At 37.2% G+C, this 6000-nt stretch overlaps 1 long non-coding RNA gene across 1 annotated transcript; it reads left to right on the top strand.

Annotated features, from left to right (window-relative positions):
* Positions 1-4638: 4638 nt before the first annotated feature.
* On the top strand, positions 4639-5282 carry LOC125264114. The gene is made up of 2 exons (XR_007183984.1): positions 4639-4841; positions 4916-5282. It is a non-coding gene; the product is annotated as an uncharacterized LOC125264114 (long non-coding RNA).
* Positions 5283-6000: the final 718 nt, after the last annotated feature.

The following is a 6000-nucleotide window of genomic DNA, read 5'->3' as shown; positions in this document are numbered from 1 at the left end:
AAAACAGGAAGAAATGCACTTTCGCTAAGATACTGCCTAATAGATTTATCATTTATGCCGCACAGTGATTTTGACTTGCACGTATCAGAGGATTATTATGAAGGCAGCTGACATTAATGGAGGAATTTGCATCTTTTAAAACGGCAGGACCGTAAAGAGGAGCTGAGTATCTATTTCACGCTGAAACGCTGATTGCTCAGCATTTTTTACTGGTCACCGAGAGTTGAAGAATGTTCAACTTTGGGTAAAACGCAGTGTTCATCACTGTCACTTTTTACCCAGCCGTCCAATCACAGTGGAGAAGGGGAGGGACAAATACAACACTGACCAACCACCACATTCTGCTTGTACAATGTCAACAGATGACAACAACAAGCATAATAACGGGAAAAAAATTATTTAAAACAAGAGCCAGGGCAAATACACATTGTATCAACATTTTTATATAGAAAAAATACAGAAACAAACTATCTGTGAAATAAGATACTAGTAACAATTCCATGGATATTCTGTTTCATAGCAAGGAAAGATTTTCAACTGAAAAAATGCTGTGCTGCTCTCAAGGGCCCACAACTAGGCATTTGCAGCAGAGCACCTGGCGTTTTCAGCTGGCTAAAAACAGTTTGGTGGACACCCGGTGTTACAGTTCTGGTATCTTAGAAAACTCACAATGAAGGTAATAGCAGAAACCACAGTCTTTAATCCAACAGGAGAGCATCACGGGTTACACCAGTAACATCTTACAATAAACCATGACTGACCAAGGACACAGAACAGGCAGGAACTTAAATACACAGATAATGACTACTAAACGGGAACAGCTGATGAGACTTAATTAGAAACCAAAATGACTAATGAGGACTAATGCAGACAAGACAGAACAGGGGTAAACAGAACATACACGTGACACCCGGCCTTAGAGCCAAGTTATTCAGTAGTACTGAGTGAGTTGCAGGCTCTCTGTGTGAGCCTCCCTGGTGTCCCTAGGTGGTGTAGGATGTAGTGCTAAGGCCTCTGTCCTCTTGTCAGCTAGGAACCAAGTTGTTAGGTTCCCTCAAGCCTCCTTGGTTACTGCTTGTAAATGGAACACCTTCGACTCCCCTGAGCTACACCTGCTATCACTATAGGCATAGGACGCACTGCTGAGGCCTTCGTCCCTAGAGCTTAGGCAGGTAGTACACCAGGTTATTAGGCTTTCTGTGAGCCTCCTTGGCCACTGCCCTTTAAGTGGAGTGTTGTTAGGCCTCCTCTCCTTATAGAGTCATTAGGCCTTCACCCTGCAGAGCTTTGCCTGTCCAGCTACATTAAGTTGCTAGGCTTTTCGGGCCCACCTTGATAGCTGTTCTTCTTAGGGTAAGGTTAGGCCTCCTCTCGCTTTTATAGTCAGTTTCTGAGGTCTCCACCCTTAAGAGTTTCTGCTGAACAGTAGTTCTGAGTGGTTAGGCTCTCTCTTGAGCTTCCTGGGAAACTGGCCTAGGCATAGAACATAGTTAAGCCTCCTCATTTCATCCTGTTGAGGGCTCCGTTCTGAAGAAGCTCCAGTCTATGACAATATTCCCTTAAAGGTTTTCCTATGAATACCAAGTTCTTGAGCTTTGCCAAGCTCGGGCTCTGACCGTAGGGAATCAGTCATGACAGATGCTGGCATGTAGATTGGGATGGGTAATCCTTTGAGTCTTTGACTAATGTCAGCATTGGGTGGCATGGGTGATCCGTTCCCCATAACACCCTCTAGGGGACGCAGCACGAGTTCACATTAGAAAGGAAACGTCTCAGGTTATGCATGTTACCATGATTCCCTGAGAAGGGGAACGAGACGCTGTATCCTTTTGTCATGCTTCAGGTACTCCTGTGCATGACATTTCCTATTTGTTTACCTTTTTTAATTAAAATGTTTGAAATCAAATAAAGGTTGGGAGTGGTGAACGGAATGAAATAATGATTTTGAATTGAATAGTTTTGAATTGAACAGTTGAATAACAATAAATAACAATAAATTCATGCAAGAAATTAAAGCAGCTATGTTTCCCCTTATAAGGCCTCCAGTAATGGTGTAGCAATCTTTGTACATGACAGTAATTTACAGAGAAAAATTCAAGTTGTACCAGACAAATGTGAGAACTGTACTATTTTTGCTTAATTTTAAAGTCTAACTAAATAAAAAAAAATTTAATGCTCTTAATTATAAGCAAAATTATAAGCTAAATACATAAATGCATGTCCATTCCTGCCACGAGATTATAGTTGTCCTGCCGAGTGAATAAACTGTTTGCTCTGCAAGATTAGCATGACGCTTACTCTCTATTAACTTTCTCTTTCCTCCATCCCTCACATGTGCAAGATAAATGTCAACCATAAGAAGGCATGCCTCTCAAATCCCAAATGGGGTCTCACTTTTGAGAAAAACAAGGTGAAACATAAAAGCAACAACCACTTTACCTCTGTCTCAGCTTGAAGTAAAGACTTTATGGATTTTTCACTGAGATAAAAGCGGGAGCATTTTGTTCTAAGCATGCTTGTTTATTGACACCGTTCAGCATGCACAGTAAGATTATTTCAAACTGTATTATCTTTTTAGTCGCTTGTAAAATTTCAATTTTACTTTGCTTTATCTCTGTGGAGAATATCTATGAGGGTTGCGCAGAGGGTGAAGGACTTAGTGGAGATTTTCGCTCACCCTTTTGCTCAGGCAGCTTAGTGAAATGAAATACAAAAACAACAACAGGGAGTCAGTGGGCATGGCAGTGACCAGTAATGCAGAGGCTTCTCTGAGGAAGATTGAAGTGGCCTTTGTAACTCAGATATGATAGAGAGATATCGCTCACACACAATGTGTTCAATCTAGTGTTAGCATTGGAAAAAAAAAAAAAAAAAATTATTTACTCAGTCCAGTGGATTTAAAGTGGGAAAAGTCTTTCACAAGTCAATTTAATATTGTAATGGGCTATATATGTATATATATATTATATATATATATATACACACACACACACACACACACACACATATACATACATGTATATTTTCTTTAAATTCATTCAATTATAATTAAAGTTTTAAGGATAAAAAAAGAAATCTACCTCTGCTAATGATGTAAACTATATAGGGAGCCCTTACTTGCACATTACTATAATATTAGGAAAGGTTACAATTAACAACAGAAACCAAACTTATTAAATTTGGTTGCTATTTATTTTTATATATAATCATCAACACTCAAATAATAATAATAATAAAACAATTATGTAAACATGTAAATTGCACACAAGGCAGTTTTAACATTAACTTCTATATAAACTTATAAAATTATGTTTCTCCAATTCGTTGTTGAAATATAATAATTTAAACAGTGGCTGTCATAACTTGTTTTCATAATGGATTTATTTAAACAGACTAAATAATTAAGACATCAATAACAGTTTAAGTAAAATATAATTAATAAATAGGCTTAGCGCATATATTTAGCGAAAGAGTTAATTTCTGTAGTGAGCTAACAAGCTGTAGACACTGAAAGGCATTTCTGAGGTAAATGTAATACTGATGTTTATTGATGTCTTTCCGCGGTTGAAACACTGATTGAGCGATTACACAACATATGATACGTTTCAGTAAGTTGTACTTTCAACATACCTTCAGATGTTCATTCATGTTCATTCTGTAACTAGTAGTAAAGAGGAAGGGGTGCTCACACTCGGCAATGCCGCTTGAACTTGAACTGTTACGCCCGGGTGTGCCTCATACGTCCTGAAAAGTGAAGCTGCGGGCTCTTTCATCGCCCCCTGGTGGCTGGATGCATAAACCTTGCCCTCTACAAACAAACGGGAATGAGTCAAAACAAAAAATAAATTACGCTTCAAATAAAATTTTCCGAAAGATGGTTTTAGTAAATTAGGGTAGTTGCTATCATGCTGATATATATTAAATTATTCGTTTTTGTGATAAGTTTGATTTTAGCTAGCAATTTGATGCTTTAGAAATGGGGCGTATCGTCATGACTGACAGCTGTGACTGACAGCATCTCTGAGGACTGTCGGAGCTTCGAGGGGAGACTGAAGATATATAACTATTAATTTTCGATTTCTGTGTTATTTCACACCGACAAAATTAGTTCTTCAGCAGTAAACTGTCCTAACTGACCTACAGGATCTGACGGATCACTGTACTTTTTTCGGTAACGTTAAATGTGGGCTTTATAAGCTAATTAATAAATGTTATTAGTTAAGATAACACGCCTAACATTAGCCATGACGGGAAAAAGCAGGTGATCGTTATCTGGCAGTTACTAATTATTTTATAGACAAAACTAATGATAGACAACTAATTAATTATAGAGCACGGTCTACAGCAAATCGATCTCCTGTAATGTTAGTTTAACTTTATTTAAAATGGCAGGACCGATTCTGACATTTTAGAGATGTTTCTAGTCTAGTGGCATATTATATTGAGTTTATCTAGCCTACTGAATTTGCTGTTTCAAAAATATTATTGCTCTATAAACAGAATAGCCTATTATTTTATAGGTAGAAATGTATAATATAGCCTATTTAAAATACATCAAAAATGACGCAGTCGTCTGGGCGGAAGTTTGATACCACGACTCCGCCTCCGGGCTCCACTGACGATTCCTTCTGCGCACGGCCAGACTCCAAACTGGCGTATATATGTCAACGCCTGAACGCCCATCGTCGTACATTTTACATTCAGTTCTTAATAGATATACATAATAGAGGCTTTACGGTTTTATGGGGGTAGAACGGCATGAGGGTAAATAAATAGACAGATAGACAGAGATGTCAACAGTTCAGTTTTATTGCAGTGATGAGCAAAATGGAGTAATGCAGGTAAGAAAATCAAAGTTATTGCAGTTCAGAGTATAGATGGATGGAGAGTTAACTGGCGTTTACCGTCTTTGCAGGTGCTGGAGAAATCATAGATATGGAGATGAGGAACCGGGAACCTTAATTTTATTGCCATAAGTATCGATATGTAAAGCTTGGGGCTGTTAATTAGCCTGACATGGCTGACTTGTTTTGATTTAACATTGTTAACGTTATTTCCACCGAATCGAACGCTACTAACATTACCATTTTGCCATTATGTTCACTCAGTTTGCTGGCGAAGGTTATGTAATCTGCACAGATTTAGGACATATACTCAACTCATGAGTCATAGCCGAATTGAGCAGCACCTGCGCATTTCTGGCTTACTTCAACACAACCATCACTAAACAACAATTACAAAAATAAAAAAAAAATAAAAATAAAAAAAAATTCACCAAGCAACGATGAAGCACATCTGCCAATTTTTTGCATACCCTGACCAGATATAAACACTGATGTTGCGGCAGTGATCAAAATGAGTAAATGACCTTTGAATCTTCAAATAAAGATTGTATTACATTGTTATGCCAGTAGGTGGCGACCAGTAAATGTTAACATTTATTTGATAGAGATTCATTCAAAAACTCAGGACAAAATAAGTCTTAATTTATTAATTTCAAACAATTATCTACATAATGAATGCATTTAAAATAAATATTTTTAATAGACCCATTTGTAACATTAAATAGAACAGTTTGTTATAACCTCAAGTAAATTACATGTTATTTTGTTTAGTTGCCTGCTGTTTTGTTTTCAGAATCATCAGAGAACCGTGATCTGTATTTTATTTTTCAAATCCAGATTATCCAGAATCATAAATTAAGCCTAAATGAATATATAATATATATTGCATCTAACATTTACCAATTCTAATATTAAAATCTACAATCTTAAAGACTTGGATGAAGTCTTTATGCACATTAACAAGACTTTGGGACAATCATAATGCATTATAATCCAGGAAGTTCTGCGATGTTAATGTGCAGTTAATGTTTCCAAACTTTTGACCGGTACTAACATATCTCTTACAGAGTGTATCTCATCATTAAAGCTGTGTTTTCAGTCTCTTCATCTCCTAGCTCACTTTCACCTTTCTGACAGCAGAGCCATTATCCAATCA

Source organism: Megalobrama amblycephala, linkage group LG3, assembly GCF_018812025.1.
Source record: "Megalobrama amblycephala isolate DHTTF-2021 linkage group LG3, ASM1881202v1, whole genome shotgun sequence".
Taxonomy (NCBI): domain Eukaryota; kingdom Metazoa; phylum Chordata; class Actinopteri; order Cypriniformes; family Xenocyprididae; genus Megalobrama; species Megalobrama amblycephala.
This window is presented reverse-complemented; position numbering and strand designations above follow the sequence as displayed.